This window comes from Gorilla gorilla, chromosome 5 (assembly GCF_029281585.2).
Source record: "Gorilla gorilla gorilla isolate KB3781 chromosome 5, NHGRI_mGorGor1-v2.1_pri, whole genome shotgun sequence".
Lineage (NCBI taxonomy): Eukaryota > Metazoa > Chordata > Mammalia > Primates > Hominidae > Gorilla > Gorilla gorilla.
The window spans coordinates 173,342,699-173,360,943 of NC_073229.2; the positions used below are offsets into that span (position 1 = coordinate 173,342,699).

General features: G+C 42.0%; 1 long non-coding RNA gene across 1 annotated transcript in view; it reads right to left on the reverse strand.

The window, feature by feature from the left end:
• Positions 1-2,274: 2,274 nt before the first annotated feature.
• The window catches only part of LOC129534284 (uncharacterized), a 70,426-nt gene continuing 54,455 nt past the window's right edge, over positions 2,275-18,245 (reverse strand). Inside the window, exon 3 of the long non-coding RNA XR_008680811.2 lies at positions 2,275-2,436. This is a non-coding gene — a long non-coding RNA (uncharacterized lncRNA). The remainder of the gene's footprint in view (positions 2,437-18,245) is intronic.

The window sequence follows — 18,245 nt, forward strand, 5'->3', positions numbered from 1 at the left end:
GTGGTAGGGTGTTTTCAAGAAGTGGCCCTTGTAATTGCAAGTCATTATGGTTCAGAGCCCACATGCAATTTGACTTGAGCCCAAGAGGTGATTTTTATCTCTCAGGTCAAATTAATGTGGCATAGATCCACTTTGGAACATTGATTTCATAAACATAGACATTTTCATTTTTGCTAACGGCCTAGAAATGTTAACCTGCCTCTGAAGAGGTAACTTTTCGAAGGTGAGGATGAGGAGGGGGAAGAAAGGAAGGAGGAAAACCTTGCTTGCTTCCTTTCTCTCTTTGATCACTAAGCACGTAAAAAGGATGGCAGAATGCCCGGCTTATGCTTCCTGCTTTTGCTGGCCTACACCCAAGGATCTGGGGTCTTCAGCAAGTCCTGAGGGCTGCAATGCAGCTCTTCTGCTGCTGTTGCCTGCAGTGGTTATCTGAGCGTTTAATAACCAGGACAGCACAGGCGCCGAGGGACCAGGATGGGCACCGGCCAGGGCTCTGCACGCAGCATCCTGGAGGCCTGGCCTGGGCCAGGTGTCCCTGCAGAGAAAACTGGGTGATTGGAGTGACAGGGACCCCTGGAAAAGGCTGAGGACAACATCAAATTACCAACCCATGTGGACCTATTTCCATATTTTAACAACTGATAGGAGCATACAGAGCATACTGGCTGAATGTCAGCCTTGCCTGCCTGCACCCCACCTTAGTAACACATTTTCCAGTTTTTTGACTCTGCCCATGTAGAATAATCCAGGTATGGGCAGCCATGGGATCACCAGTGTACAGTAACAATGCAATGGCCAGCTATGTCTTGCTTAGGAATAAAAAGGGACACTGGTATTTATCTACCACTCATTTATGCACCAGACATGGTGCTCAGTTTTCACGATTATCTTACTTACTCCTCAAAATAATCCTATTGGATAAGTATTATCATACTTATATATGGAGAAAATGGATAAATATTATCACCTTCATATTATAGGTGGACCCTTATATCATAGATGGTCAAATTACTAACCCATATTCACACAACTAAAAATTGGTAGAACCAAAGTGTCTGTATGAGTCTGTCTGGCTATTTCTACTGTACTAGACGGGGTAGTGGTTGAGCATAGGCCCTGAAGCCACACTGCCTGGATTTCGAGATTATCTCTGCCACTTAGCTAACTATGTGAGCTTAGGCAAGTTACTCAACATCTCTATGCCTCAGTCTCCATATATATATAATGTGTATATATATATAATATAAATATATATACATATATAAGTATATATGTATATATAAAATATAAATATATATACATATATAAGTATATATGTATATATAAAATATATATATAAATATATAATATATAAATATAAAATATATATACATATATATTTTATATATATAATATATACACATATATATTTTTATATATATATACATATATATACACACATATATATATATATTTTGAGACCAAGTCTCGCTCTGTCACCCAGGCTAGAGTGCAATGGTACAATCTCAGCTCACTGCAACCTCCACCTCCCAGGTTCAAGTGATTCTTCTGCCTCAACCTCCTGAGTCACTGGAATTACAGGCACACACCACCACGCCCAGCTAATTTTTATATTTTTAGTAGAAATGGGGTTTCCCCACGTTGGTCAGGCTGGTCTCGAACTCCTGACCTCGTGATCTGCCTGCCTCAGCCTCCCAAAGTGCTGGGATTATAGGCATGAGCCACCGTGCCTGGCCCCATTCCTATATTTAAAATGGGAATAAGAGTATTTTCCTCAAAGTTTTGTTGGAGGATTAAATACATTGTGAAGTCCTTGGAACAGTCCTGGCATATAGTAATCATTCAATAAATCTTAGACTTTTCTTGTCCTTGCATCTCTCAGGATGGCCACCCAAGCCCAGCCCATTTATGGCCTGGATCTCTCCAGGTCAATGGATCTCCAATCTCCTCGTTAATGTCACCTCCTTTCTGCTCCCAAGCCAAATATTGGACATCTAAGAAAATCAATTCTTCAGCTTTCACTGTAGCCTTAAATACATAATTTTAAGACAGTATTGGGCTCTTTTGTGACCTGGTAACTAAGTTTTTACTTTTATTTTGTTTAATGACTTACTTATCACCCAGACAATGTCTCTAATACTAAGAGAGAGAGGAGAACAGTCAGAGGGGTGACCTAGGACTATGGGGACATGACTGGGGCAGGACACTGGCTCATGAGATTTTTTTGGAACTGAATGTTTTAACAGACTTTGTTACTATTTAGGTATGGTGAGACCAACAGATCGAGAGACAATCGCCATTAAAAAGATAGTTTGTTACTCACAGTTCCCAAGGGGAGGGGGCACAGCACCATGAGGGCCACATGGGGATGAACCAGGGACCATCAGGAGGCAGAGGGAGCAGAGAAACTACAGGCAAGCGCCTCAACTGTGGTTTCTGTGGGAAGGAACAGGAAAGATGGGGTAAGCTAGTTAGCATCGGATGGCTTGAATTATTTCAGTGGGCTCTGGGAAGAGGGTCTGTCCCTAGTTGTCTAGTACCTGGGCCTGGGGGGATTAGGACAGATGGGTAGTGACTCAGAGTATGAGAGCCCAGCAAAGAAGGTGGTTGGGGTGTGGACTCTAGGTTGGTTGGTTTGTATTTGAAAATTGTGCCCTTGGGCGGGTTGTTTACTATCCCTACAAACTGGCTAACCCTGAAAGGGGCAGTCCGTCCAGGGGACACAGGGCTCCGGATGTCAAAGCATCAGAATAGAGAAAATAAAAGCCACGGTTCACACACTGAAGCACAGGGCACTACTGGGGTCCTATGGGAGAGGAAGGGGAGACTCCAGAAAGGCACGTGCACGTGAATGACCCCAGCTCCATAGAAGCACCTGAGTGGGTCTCTCTGCCTGACTCCTGTCCTCCTCCCCTCCCTTTTCACCCCCATCTCCAATGAGGGGACTCCATGAACTTGCATTTCCAGCTGTCAGCCCTCCCTCCCCCATTGTCTGTCTCTTGCTACGCCTGCTCACCTCTTCCCATCTTCTCCACAAACACCTGATTGTCAAGTCTCCAGGCTCTTCTGGTTGAGCCCTAGAAAACCTTGCTTTTCCATCCTCGCTTCCCCAGAACGCAGCAACTCTGTCATACTTAAACCCTTTCCACCAGCTTATACAAACAGGCCTTTTACAGAATACCCACTGGCAGCAAAGACATATACAAAGCCACAATGGGGTATATTCATCAGTCAAATATGAACTTCTGGGTGTGGGCTTACATCTCAATGGGCTTTGTAAAAACGAGTGATCTGTGCCCTCCTAAAAGGGCAGGGCCAGGGCAGATTTCTGAAGCTGACCAGGCTCAGCTTTCGGGAAAATTGCCTAAATGCTTTCTTAGTATAGCTGAGCACCACTGAGTCATCTCTGTGCCACTCCAGCATGGTCAGAAGTGCCGGGGGACACCGAGAGGGCAGTCGCAGCTGCCCAGAGGGGCCATTTGTATTCCTCCCTTCATGTGCTGGCAAGCTGTGTGTGAACCACTTACTAAGTCACCTGGGGGAAGAACAGTGATTTAGGGTATGGGTGACAAGCAGGTTCCGTAGATTGTGAGCCGGTAGGAGGTCTGTCTACTAGAAGCCAGTTATACATGGGTGACTAAAGTGCAGTCAAGCTCCCCTCCCATTGACACTTCACAAGCCAACACAAAGCCCTACGTCTAAAGCCATCAGCTTTCCCAACTGAAGGTACCATTCCAAAGTTCTGTTTTAGGATTGGGGAAGTTTCTGGGAAGTTCCTTCAGCAAGAAGCTTTAATTCTAGTAAGTCAAAGTATACAGAAATGAGATAAACATGAGTGTAATTACATAATTGTTTTCTCATTGAGAAACCTTCCCATGTGAGATATTTCAAACCACTTTGGACAAGGCAAAATTTCCTTCTATGATTTTTTTAAAGACCTGATACAAAAAGACCTATTACAGAAGTGGTACAAGAATTGGCCTTTGAAATTCTGTTGTTTTTAATAGTTTTATTTCAGCATATATACACAATATTTTATTTTAAATTTTATAATAAAACATGCATTTAAACACATCTGCAGTAAAAAAGCCAAAACTGTCAGCAGTTATTACACAATTCAGACTTTTAGAATTGATTTTTTTCTCCTGTTTCTCTCAGAGTATTTGTAAAATATGAAGTCCAAGTGCCTGAGCTTTTCTGAACATTACCACATAATTTCTGCTTCTCCTGAACACATTAATTTCCCCTCTGTGCCCTCTGCCCACGCCATTTAACCTGCCAGGAAAGACCCCTCCCCCGCCTGCGTCAACCTCCGACCCAACCCCTTGGTCAAGCCCTACATCTCTGACCCTCACAGCCTGAAGTAACGGCTATCCCCTTCCAATGCAGAGCAATTACTGCTGATGGGATGGCCTTGGCAATTAGCCCAGGATACCCATGAAATAGCTCTTCCATTGCTCTCTATTAAAATGTCACTCAAACACTTTACTGGCGTTTGGTTTTCCCCTGAGTTACATCTTATCTCCCCAACTGGACTGCACTATTACTTTACTATTTTTTTGTGTCCCTCGGAAAGCCCAGCAGAGTCACCCTAGGAGGTGATGTCATTACCGTGAGGTCTTGTTTTTGCCCTTTCACCCTTTACCATTTTCTGAGTCCACATACAGTTTCATTAAATGCTAGATGTTTGACTTCTTTCTGGTAAACTGAAACTCTCAGTTCTGTTGGTTTTGGAACCTGGAAGACATGTCAACTGTGCTGCCCACAACTTTCTTTAAAATGGGCAGATTAGAAGATTTGAGTAAACAAGTTCTTTCCCATTAATGACTTCAGAAAACGTACAGACTTGTATGTTATGTCTTCACCAGTTTTACCTCTCAAATAGGTGGGACTTATATTTCCACATCCGGTCGTCATCAAGCTTTCTCGTGCAGCCAGGGAAACCGAAACACTTCCATAGCTGTGATCCAGTGACAGCAAGTGGGATGCTACTGAGCTGCTGAGGCTGAATTACCCCTATCCATTTCATATCCAGAAACATTAGAGGGCTCAGCTAACTGCGCTAATTTGAAATATACCAGGGAGACCCAATCTGTGAAAAGGTGAGAAAGATTTTTATTTTATTGCTAGAGTTGAAACCAGACCTGAGTGGCACTTAAAATTTCAGTTACATGAGGAGACGGGTTTCTTTACACTTGATGAGGGCTCTTACATCTCTGAGTTGGAATAGGTTCAGCAAAGGAGATCCACGAGCCACATGTTGGCGGCCTCTACTCATTATGAAACAATGCATGCCTCTGCAGCTTAAAAGCAAACAAACAAGCTTAAATCCCCACTCTCCTGGGTTTCATATGTGGGGACAGTGCCGCAGTGAGTGTCCTGAGAACAAACACTACCATCCTCTCTCAACCAGCAAGCAGTGCCATATACAATTGCAAGAGTTGCCTGTAAGAATGTTGAGAACTTCTCTAGGTTTCCTGTTCCCAACCTGGTGAGTCCTTCATCCTAGAAGAACCAAGGACAGCCTCTTTGCTCTGTTTGGAGAAGCCTCAAGAAGCCTCAGTGGCCAGCAGTCAAGTTTCAAATGCCACCATTGCAGATGGGGGCCTTGGGGTTAGAGCACCACTCCTGGACACAAACACACATTTATGTCCAACCCTGGACCAGGAGAAATCGCAGAACCAGCATCCCAGGCCTGACCCTCACAAGGCCTGGCCTGGAGCCTGCCTCGGACAGAGGACCCAAGCCACTCTGAATCTCTCCACAGCCATGTCTCTTAGTCGGCCCGGCTGCTATAATGAAATGCCAGACTCTGGATGATTTAAACAACAGATACTTGTTTTTGCATCATTTAGAGGCCGTAAGTCTGAGATAAAAGGCCAGCAGATTCAATTCTTCATGAGGGCACTCCTCCTGGCTTACAGATGGATGGCCACCTTCCTGACATGTCCCAATATGGTCTAGAGAAAGAGAAAGGAAGAAAGAACAAGAGTACATGCTTTGATCTCTCTAACTCTTCTTATAAGAGCTCTAATCAATCCCTTCTTAGGGCCTTCCCCTCATGACCTCATCTAAACCTAAAGACTCCACTTCCAAAGGCCATCATATCGGGGGTTAGGGCTTCAATATATGAATTTTGGAGGGACACATTCAGTCCATAACAGCATGTGAACTAAGTAACATGATGAGAATGGGTCAGTTCACAGTGGACCATAAAGCTGAAGGGTCGTGAGGCAGAATCGGGCCTGGAAAAGCCAAGTCCAGAACAAGCTGCACTTGAGCGGGGGAGGGGAGACAGGGAGCAGAACTGAAATCAATGAATAGAGATTGGAAGCCACTTTTGCTGTGAGGCGAGAAAAAAGCCGTACTCCAAATCAGGTTAAGGGAAGAGCATAAGAATACATTTCCACAACTGTGACTGCTGAAGTCCCCAGGACCTCCTGAAATCAGTAATCTCCTTCCAGCTCCAGCACGCACGAGGACAGACTCTGCTAGGCTCCTGCCCTAGGATGTTAACGACTTATTTTTTAGGTGTGTATTCCTATCACAGGCTTCCCTTTCCCTGAGTTTGTCTGACTCAAGGCTGACTATTACAGTCACAGGGGGCAAGTAACATCTCAAAGGCCATCCCCAGCTGAGCAAGCTGAGGTCAGATCCCTAGAGAAAGGGGCTGTTATGGGTTCAATTGTGTTCCCCAAAAAGGTATGTTGCATCTTAACCCTTGGAACCTATGAATGTGACCTTATTTGGAAATAGGATCTTTGCAGATATTTTTAAGATATAAATTAAGATGATGTCATACTGGCCTAAGGAGGGCCTTTTATGCAATATGACTAGTGTCCTTACAAAAGAGAAGAGATAGAAGCACAGAGACACATAGGGAGAAAGTCATGTGAAGATGGAGGCAGACAGGGGAGTGATGCAGCTGTAAGCCAAGGAACACTAAGGATTGCTGCAACCCCAGAAGCCAAAAGAAAGCCAGGGAACACTTTCTCCCCTAGACCCTTCAGAGAGAGCATGGCCCTGCTGACAGCTTGATTTCAGACTTCCGGCCAGAAAGAATAAAGATATGTTGTTTTAAGCCACCCAGTTTTTGGTAATTTCTTACAACATTCCTAGGAAACTAGCACGGGGACTTAGGTGTTTTTAGAGAGTGAATTCAGAAGAATCCAGGAACTCTGGGATTTGGCCAAAGAGGATGGATGTGAACAAGAGCTATAGCTGGAGACTTTGCATGTAGGGGTCTTGTGAAGATGCTCTCTGCCTGCCTGGGGCAGGGGAGGCAGGAGGAAAAGAGAAGGTCGAGGTTCCTATGCAATAACTCTCCATTGAAGTTGTTGCCTCTCCCTCTACCAGTGATCACTGAAGTTCCAGGATGTCCAGTGAGTAAATACTGACTACAATCAAAGAACAAGAAGGAGGAAGGAAAGGAGGTGAGGTGAGGCAGGGAGAAGCCTTTGCTCCAAGTATATAAAAAGACTGCTTATGATTGATTTATTCAACCAAGATTTTGTGAATGCCTATAATGAGCTATGTCTTATACTAAGCACAGAGATTGCAAGGTTGAAAAGATGCGGTCCTTCCCCTTCAGCAGGTCACCATCTGGGTAAGGTGATGGGTAAGTCTATCTAGCAAATGTATTATAATAGAGCAAACGCAAGTGCAGCCCTTGCAGCTACAAGCAGCTTCTCTTTGGGTGCTGAAGTTTGCAGGGTAGACTCTATGGAAGGGAAAAGTAAGCTGAGTCCTACGGGAGCTGTGGAAGTTGGCCTGACAGATTGCTTAGTTGGAGGGTAGGACATTGAAACTACACCACGGAAAGGAAGGCAACAAAGACTGCAGCCCATGGAAAAGCCTGGAACCTCATACAAACAATATCTCAGATTCTGTCTCTGAGCTTCCTCAAAGTCCTCACTTTGCTGAAAGGTGCTCTGATAATCATGCTTTTTGTGTGTTCGGACTCGGTAAAGGACCCTTCTGCACAGGCCATCCCTCTGAAGTTACTAATCAGTGATCTGGTTTTATAAAATTTTGCACCTCTTTCTTAGATTTCATCACTCCATGGAAAGGAGCCCCACTTTCCAATGCTCTTACTAGGCACTTAAACAGTAGTTGCCTAGCCAGCTTTTACCTGTTCACAATTTCTTCCTTTTCATGCATGCTGAAATGGAGATTCTGACGCTGCCTTGGACTGGTTCCGATAAATGTTCCCATATAAGAGTTTTCAAACATGGAAAAGCTCTTTAGAGACTACTCTAAAATAATATTACATCAGAAGCAAGTTCTTCTCTCCAGATTGCTATAGGTCAATTTTGAGAGGCTAGAATTTTTTTAAATGCCTTTTGTGTGGCAGGGATAACAAATCTGTACTACCCTGCCACTCTCTGTCCCCATCCTGTCACCCAGGCCAGGGTTATCTCCAGCAGTGTCCCAAGGGAAGGTTTGAGAGTCGCCCCTGCTCTCCTTGGCAGCATACTCTGGTATTTTGTGCCTTTCCTGTATCTGGTTAGGTATATTTATGAATCATAGTACCTGAGTTTAACCAAATAAACCACCTCAAAATAGACAAGCAACTTGAAAAGACTGAAGACAATGAATAATGCAACATCGAGTCAACACCAAAAGGATAGCAGAGCTGCCACTTCCACACTTTACTTGAACTCTTCATCCGCTAAAAACCAATCATCCACAGTAAGAAAGATGCAAATATTAACAATATTTTTGTAGGAGGATTATAATGGAATAAGCTTGGGTTGGTTTTTTAACAATATTTTAATGTTAAAATGAACCATATTCATATTTGAGTATATTTATCAAGCAAATTTAGAGAATTCTCTGCTCAACAATTAATAGATCTGTTTTCTATTGTTGCTATAACAAATTATCACAAACTAAGTGGCTTAGAACAATATAAATGTATTGTCTTACTGTTCCGGAGGTCAGAAAGCATAGAATCAAGGTGTCCGCAGGTTGTATTCCTTGTGCAGTTTCTAGGGAAAATATTATTTCACTGCCTTTTCTGTTTCTAGAGGTCGCCAACATTCCCTGCATCTTTTCCTCCATCTTCAAAGCCAGTAACATGGGGACCTTCAGATCTTTCTCTCTGACTTTACCTCCTGCTTCTGTTGTCACATTTCCTCTGACTCTGACCCTCTCAAGTCACTCTTATAAGGACCCTGTGATTACATTGGGACCCCCGGATAATCCAGGATAATCTCCTGCTTTGAGCAGGAGGGAAATGTGAGCTGCCTTTGCACCTGTACGAGTCTCCTATAGTTGCTGTAGAAAATTACCAAACACAGTGGCCAAAAACAGCACAAATTCATTATCTTACAGTTCTGGAGGTCAGAAGCACAAAACGAGTCCTACAGTCAAGGTGTACTTGTCAGGGTTCTCTAGAGGGACAGAACATATATATATATATATATGGGAGTTTATTAAGTATTAAATCACATGATCACAAGGTCCCACAGTAGGCCCTCTGCAGGCTGAGGAGCAAGGAGAGCCAGTCTGAGTTCCAAAACTGAAGAACTTGGAGTCCGATGTTCAAGGGCAGGAAGCATCCAGAACGGGAGAAAGATATAGGCTGGGAGCCTAGGCCAGTGTTTTCACATTTTCATGCCTGCTTATATTCTAGCTGAGCTGGCAGCTCATTAGATTGTATCCACCCAGATTAAGGGTGGGTCTGCCTTTCCCAGCCCACTGACTCAAATGTTAATCTCCTTTGGCAACACCCTCACAGACACACCCATGATCAATACTTTGTATCCTTCAATCCAATCAAGTTGACACTCAGTATTAACCATCACACAAGGTGTTGTCAGGGCTGCCTCCTTTTGGAGGTCCTAGGGAAGTATCTATGTTTTTGCCTTTTCCAGCTTGTGGAGGCTACCTGCATTCCTTGGCTCATGGCCCCTTCTTCCGTCTTCAGAGCTGGCAGTGTTGCTGCATCTTCCCATCTCTCTCTGATTGGCCTTCTACCACACTCCTCCACATTTAAAGGAACTTTGTGATTACCTTGGGTTCCCCTGGATAATCTAGGATAATCTCCTTGTCTCAAAAATCCTTAATTTAATCATGTCTGCAGAAATCCCTTTACCATATAAAGTATTAGGTTGGTGCAAAAGTAACTGTGGATTTGGCCATTACTTTTCATTGCAAAACCCACAGTTACTTTTGCACCAATCTAATAGCATATCACAGGTGCCTGGGATTAGACATCTTTGGGAGGCCATTGTTCAGCCTACCACAGGCTCTTTAAGTAGTGCATATTTACAGATATACAAATGTGCCTCTCTTTACTACAACAAAAATAAAAGATTACCCTTAAGTTAGATCATAAAATGATAAAAACAGAACCTACTTTTCATATTTATTCTACTGATTTCTCCCTTTAATCACTTATATAATGCCCTGGAAGAATAAATAATTACCTGATAACCTCAAAGATTAAACAATCCCAATCAATAACAAATGTTTATTGAGCCCACATCATGGTTTAACAAATTTACCTTGCTTCATTTTCCACACAGGAACCCCAGGAAGGCTGTAATCAGTACAACAGTCAGCTGCTGCCTTCACTTGGCAGTTTGCACTACAGTGTTAGGTCACTTAACAAAGGGTCAATTCAGAGGAGAAAAAAAAATCAGTCCAATTGCTTGTTTGACTTTCACATAGGCAAAACAACCATTTGACTGATGGAGTCTTTCATTTTCATGCAGTTATTTTAGCACCTTGTAACTACAAGCTAAGTGTGCCATTTACATAAACATACAGGAGTCTATTTACAGGGTTATCAAATGTTTTAATTCATCTGTGAAATCAACATTAACCACTCCCAACACTTTTATTTACCTATGGCACACCCAACTCTCACCGCCTCTCTATACGCCTTCCTCCCCCAACCTCCTGTATTTCTCTGTGAGCCCTGGGCAGAATTCTCCATCCAATCGGGTCTTTGTTATTTTTTTTATTTTTTTATTGTTATTATTTTTTGAGATGGAGTCTTGTTCTGTCGCCCAGGCTGGAGTGCAGTGGTACGATCTAGGCTAACTGCAAGCTCCACCTCCCGGGTTCACGCAAATCTCCTGCCTCAGCCTCCCCAGTAGCTGGGACTACAGGTACCCGCCACCACGCCTGGCTCTTTTTTTTTTTTTTTTTGTATTTTTTAGTAGAGACGGAGTTTCACCATGTTAGCCAGGATGGTCTCGATCTCCTGACCTCATGATCCACCCGCCTCGGGCTCCCAAAGTGCTGGAATTACAGGCGTGAGCCACAACCCCTGGCCAAGTATTCCCCCAAATGCCTATTATGTGCCAGGTACTGAGTTGGGTCCAAAAGCAACAACAACAAAAAAAAAGGTAGCAGGATGCATAATGATGCTGACGTTTTTTAGCAAGAGACTCTAATGGTCCCCTAGTAGAGTGGGGGAGCTTGACAGGTTGGAGAACTTTCTAGGAGCTCAGGGAGCAGTCATTTGAGTGGCCTACTTGTAGTGTTCTTGGTTAGGCAAGAGTGAGGTGGGCAGGCACCAGGACTCCGGGGAAGCAGTACTAGATCTTACTGTGGTGTGTGAAACTGCACTTTACAAAAACATCTTGGGGATGCAGATCTGTTCACTGAGAATACACACAGGCAAATTTACAAAAGCTTCCCAGGCAGCTCTTCCTTGTTAAGGTTCTATTTTATTGGGAAGTTATCTAATAAGTTAGAAGGGTCTTTACTGAGGTCTGTTGGTAGAAGAGGAGCCCTAGGTTCCCGGGACATTATCAAGAAGGGATGAGGATTTTGGACTGATGGTCTAGTCTCAACTCCAGCACCAACTAGATGGAGGGGAAAGAGATGGCATGCTGGCACAGTGTATGGCAGAGGCTGCAAACCCCTCCAGACACAGCCCTTCTCACACAGAGCTTATGCTCTGGGATCATTTGGTTGGGTGTGTGAGCATAAACTTAAAAAAAAAAATCATTGCCAATGGTGCCAAGACGTGGCAAATCTAGATGAGAAAGAGCATTTGTAAAGCATTGAACAAAGACACATTGGCCCACACAGGACCATTTTCACAGTGATTTCACTAAACGGCCAAAAATGAGTCCTGGTATCCATAAACTGGGGCCCTCTAGCAGACTAATCAGACTTCCCAGGTCTTTACCTACTGGCATTTGGAGACAAGACTGACCTCCTTGGACTGAAAAGGTCTCCATCATGCTCAAGTAATTGTAGAAGGGAGAATAGGGAAGAGAAGAGCAAAAATACAAATTTCCTGCTAAAGGAGGGAAATGGTAGCTCAGCATGTCTCTGGAGAAATGAAATAAAAGATATGTGACTATATTCATACCCCAAGATGGTAGCATGGGTAATTCACATCTGATTGTCAGTATCTAAAGCTGAACAACATATCCCAACAATAACCAGGATGATGGTTGTTGCTACCAGAACTTCTGGGCCAGGGAAGAGAGTGGTATGTCTATGGGAAGGGAGACAGAGTGGAGGAGGTGAGGCAGGGAGGGTAAGGAGAAGTGGGAGATGAGGCTGTAGAACACAGGCTGGAGCAGGAAGACCTTCCATTCTCTAGGATTTGCAGGGTCCTTCTTTTCTTCCCATAAAAAAAAGCCAGAAAGTGCTATTGGGTCAGAGCAATGGGTAATAGTTCGTGTCCATCAATGTGGCTAGTCTCTTGTGGGTAATTTGCATTCCTGGAAACCTCCAGATAAATATTCATCCCAAAATCTCCTACTAGAAAAGTGCCCTGAGGCCATTTCCTTTTGGTTCTCAATTTAGCAAAGGACTATAATACCAAATTTCCTTTGTAAAAAGATACAGTAACACAACTAGTTAATGCTCAGTTAAAGTATAGTAACAATGTATTGCATACTTGAAAATTACTTAGAGAGTCATTTTGTTTTACGTGTTCTTACCACCAAAACAGGGTAAATTTGTGAAATAAAGCATATGTTAAAATAAATTGACTTAGCCATTTCATAATGAATACAAATATCAAAACATGATGTTATGTACCACATATACACAATTTTTACTTGTCAATAAATAAATAAATGTCAATTAAAGTAAATCCTCTTAAAATGGGGACCAAAATTTCACACTAAGCATAGAAACATTTTGATAAAAACTTAAATAAAACTAAAACTTATAAAAGATAAATTTATATTATATTCAACCAAATATAGGCTAAAATGTAATTATGCCTTAACTTTTGAAAAGACAAATTGCATGAAGGCTTTTGTTGAGGAGGGCATTATTATATTTTAAATAAATTGCATGATAGCCTAAAATGACAGAGTTTACTTGACATTTATGTTTGGCTTTTGCAGTAGGGTCATAAAGAAAGGAGGCCAAGGAGGGCAGGTCACCTAAGGCCAGGAGTTCAAGACCAGCCTGGCCAACATGGTAAAACTATGTTTTTACTAAAAATACAAAAGAAATAGCTGGGCATGGTGGTGTGTGCCTGTAGTCCTAGCTACTTGAGAGGCTGAGGCATGAGAATCGCTTGAACCCAGGAGGCAGAGGTTGTAGTGAGCCGAGATCGCACCACTGCACTCCAACCTGAGCAACAGAACAAGACTGCATCTCAAAAAAAAAAAAAACAAAAGTAATTAGAAAAAAAATTCTACGAAATTATTAGTTTTCCCACTGTGTCCCTTAATCCTTTGGTGACCAAATTATTTTCTGCCTGTGGTTATGTCCTGCTGTACCTTTCCTAAATTTCTCTCCTTCAGTTGTTCATCAGGTTAACTCTGCGGAACTCTCATTTGTCAACACTTTGAGTGTGATTCCAACAATTCTCCAACACTACTTTGATGGATTTTATGAATTCCTGGCTCTCATGAATTTGTACTTTACTGTGGAACGTTAACAACATCCGACCATCAGCAAGAGAGAAGCTACAAAAGGCCTTGACATGATGAGTTGAGAAATACTCCAGCATTAAGCTGGAAGGATTGTTTGTCTAAGGACTAATTTCCCCAGTGGTCAGATCATTAGCAAATGTTTTCAGGCCTTGATGGTTTCTGCTTGCCTCTGACTTTGGTTTCCCTCTGCATCCTGCAACCTCATAGCTGAAGGGACTTCTCTAATGAGTATGGGATTAGCAAGGACCCCCTAAAGTTTGAAACTCACATTGCATCAGAAACTAAGTTCCTCATGTAGCCCCAAAGCCAAATTAGCTCCTAATATACACAGACTGGAGTAGGATGACTTGTTTGCAACTTACCTCGCCCTCATTTGGGAATGATTTTTATGAAAAATGCATCCTGTGTTGCGAGCGTACCAGGAACATACTTTCCCTTCCAAACAGAAAGCAACAGCTGTAGCAGCAGCCCCCAAGGCACAAAAAACTCATTAACTCTACAATAAATAAATGAGGACACTGATTATAAAATCCTTTGTAGCTCTAAAAGCTTGTGGCAAGTTGACTCTCTACATCAGATGAAGATACCTCTCTGGAGGGGTCAATCCAGGTATTCTAAAGCAGGACCCATAAGCATTGGTAGGTACTGGCAGAACCCTCCTGCTCAGAGATGACTATGGACTCAAGGCAGTCTTGACATTTATCCCTACGTAGTCTCACTGCCTGATTTCTTTAACTACATCATGGTTTATTTTTAGGCACTGGGTACATGAGCAATTATTCATGGTTGGGACATAGTCTACCTCGATCCTTTGGTGAAGACTATCCATGTGTATACGTCATGTAAAGCAAGCAAATCGGTACATGGAAGCAGAAAAAATAGAAAAGGAACAGAAATACCAACTTCCTTAAGCAGTTTCTGATATGCGCACAATTTATTTCTAATTATGACTAAAATCTACCCCGTTTTCTATTCTGTAGGGTTTGGATTTATTGCTGTAATATTAGGCAAAATGCTTTTTCCATATTAATGCTGAAGCTGCTATTCCTATCAAGGAGTATAATATATTGTATCTGAAGATACTGGTAACCACTGAATTACATCTAAATGCTTGTAGGTTTTTAACCATAAGATGTCAATAGCCTTATTTTTGTTCAATGCAGTGAAGGCCCTGTTTATAGAAATCAAATTCATATCATAACAAAAAAACTTAATCACAAAGTGAATTCAAAACCCTAACAATATTTAGTTTAACATATACTTTAAAAATAAAAATATAAAAGCTCCACTGGGAGAATCTAGAACTATCCTTTGGTCATAAACAACTAGAAAACTGGACAAAATATAGGAAACGAGAATTTTCAGAAATTGTGCTACAAGCAGTGCAGGACTGTTCTTCCTGAAAAATGGAAAATAAGTGAAGTGAGCCCCACCACTGACAAGGCGTTCTGCCTGGAGGAACTTTCTGGACTTTAGTGTAAGATGCTGGAATGGAAACAGAGCCCTGGAATCTTGCTGAGTTGAGGAGACAAAGATGCAAGGTTAGGGAGTCCGAGGCAGCTCTGTGGGGGAATAGCTGCAAGGAGGGAGTCACGCAGAGAAAGAGTTCCAGAAACCTACTCGGGAGTCCTGTGGAGTCTTTAGCTGAATGCCAGTCTGCGCATGTGTGAGGTGATAACTCATAAGGCCAGGCAAAAACAACTTCTGCAAAAAGAACAATCACCAGAGAACCGTATGCTGACAATTCCCAGAGTTCACACAGACTTGGCAATAGTTCTGTTTCTCATGAGGCAAAGTAGAAAGACCTCACTGAATACGCAAGTCATTTAGTAGATATTCCAGGAGGGCCAGGCCTTAGAAATAGGGCTGTCTCAGAGTAAAGGCTAGGTTAGCCCCATCCCAAAAGAGTTTAAAAATAAAACACAAAGGGGCCGGGCGCGGTGGCTCATGTCTGTAATCCCAACACTTTGGGAGGCCGAGGCAGGTGGATCACCTGAGGTCATGAGTTTGAGATGAGCCTGACCAACATGGTGAAACCCCATCTCTACTAAAAATACAAAAATTAGCCGGGGGTGGTGGTATGCCCATAATCCCAGCTACTCAGGAGGCTGAGGCAGGAGAATCACTTGAATCCAGGAGGCAGAAGTTGCAGTGAGCCGAGATTGCACCACTGCGCTCCAGCCTGGGTGACAGAGTGAGACTCCATCTCAAAAAATAAAATAAAATAAAATAAAGCACAAAGAGATTAAGCCAATCTGCAAGTAGCTTAGCTGCCTGACATAAAAAGCCTAACACTCTTTAAAAGAATGTGAAAAAAATCCAGCCTTTAACAATGTAAAAGTTGTAATGTCTGGTATTTGGTCAAAAATTACCAGGCATGCAAAGAAGGAAAATATAACCCATAACCAGGAAAAACAATTAATTCATAGAAAGAAGCTCAGAAATGGCAGAAAATGGCATTAGCAGTCAAGGATTTTAAAATGACTAATACAAATATTATCATTATGATCATGGTGTAAGAAAAATGTGAACATGATAGTGTAAGAAACAAAAGATATAAAAGACACGAATGGAAATTCTAGAGATGAAAAATATTATATTTGAACAGAAAAAATATACTTGTTGGGATAAAAAGCATACAATACAGAAAAAAAGTTTATTAAACTTGACCATAGCAATAGAAACTATGCAAAATGAAGAACAGAGAGAAAATATTTTTTTAAATGAAACAGAATGATAGTGGCCTGTGGGTCAATATACTTGATCTATATACATGTGATAAGGGTCCCAGAAAAGGAGGGATAGATATAGAAAAAAAATTTGAAAAAATAAGATTAAAATTTCTCCAAATTTAGTGAAAAGCATAAATACAAGCACAGATACAAGAAGCTCAAAGAATCACAAGAAACATAAAAAAAACTACACAAACACCATTATAATCAAATTGCTCAAAACCAGTGGTAAAGAGAGTAACTTACAAGTAGCTGGAGAAAAAAATACACACTATGTAGAGAAACAAGAATTAGAATGACCACAGACTTCTTGTTAGTAACAAAGTTACAAGAGAGTAGAACATCTTCAAAGCACAAAAAGAAAAAAAAACTATAATTCTAGAATTCTAAATTTAGAGAAAATACCTTTCAAAATGAGGGCATGGCCAGGTGCGGTGGCTCATGCCTGTAATCCCAGCATTTTGAGAGGCCAAGACAAGCAGATAGCTTGAGCCAGGAGTTCAAGACCAGCCTGGACAACATGGCAAAACCCCATCTCTACAAAAAAATACAAAAGCTAGTGGGGTGTGGTGGTGCATACCGTAGTCCCAGCTACTCAGGAGGCTGAGGTGGAAGGATCATTTGTGCCCAGGAGGCAGAGGTTGCAGTGAGCCAATATTGTGCTGCTGCACTTCAGGCTGGGTGACAGAGCCAGATCCTGTCTCAAAAATAATAAAAATAATGATAATAACAAATAAGGGCAGAATAAAGATTTTTTTAGACCAAAAAAAAAAAAAACCGTGAGAGTTCTTCACCAATCAATGTTTCCCCCCCTTTCCACTTGTTTTTTTTATTTCAATAGGTTTTTGGGGAATAGGTGGTGTTTGGTTACATGGATAAGTTCTTTGGTGGTGACTTCTGAGACTTTGGTGGACCCATCACCCAAGCAGTGTACACTGTACCCAGTGTGTAGTATTTTATCCTTCACCCTTCCCCGTCCTTACTGCCAAGACCCCAAAGTCCATTGTACCATTCTTATGCCTTTGTGTTCTCATAGCTTAGCTCCCACTCATAAGTGAGAACATATGACGTTTGGTTTTCTATTCCTGATTACTTCACTTAGCATATGGTCTCCAATTCCATCTAGGTTGTGGCAAATGCCATTATTTCATTCCTTTTTATGGCTGAATAGTATGTTATGGTGTATATATAGCACATTTTCCTTATCCACCGGTTGATTGACAGGCATTTGGGCTGGTTCCATATTTTTGCAATTGAAAATTGTGCTGCTATAAACGTGTGTGTGCAAGTGTCTTTTTCATATAATGACTTGTTTTCCTCTGGGTAGAGATTGTTGGATCAAATAGTAGATCTACTTTTAGTCCTGTATGGAATCTCCACACTGTTTTCCATAGTGGTTGTACTAGTTTACATTCCCTCCAGCAGTGTAAAAGTGTTCCCTTTTCACCCCATCCATGCCAACATCTATTATTTTTTTATTTTTAAATTATGGCCATTCTTGCAAGAGTAATGTGGTATCTCATTGTGGTTTTGATTTACATTTCCCTGATAACTGAGCATTTTTTCATGTGTTTGTTGGCCCTCTGTATATCTTCTTTTGAGCACTGTCTATTCATGTCCTTAGCCACTTTTTGATGAGATTGTT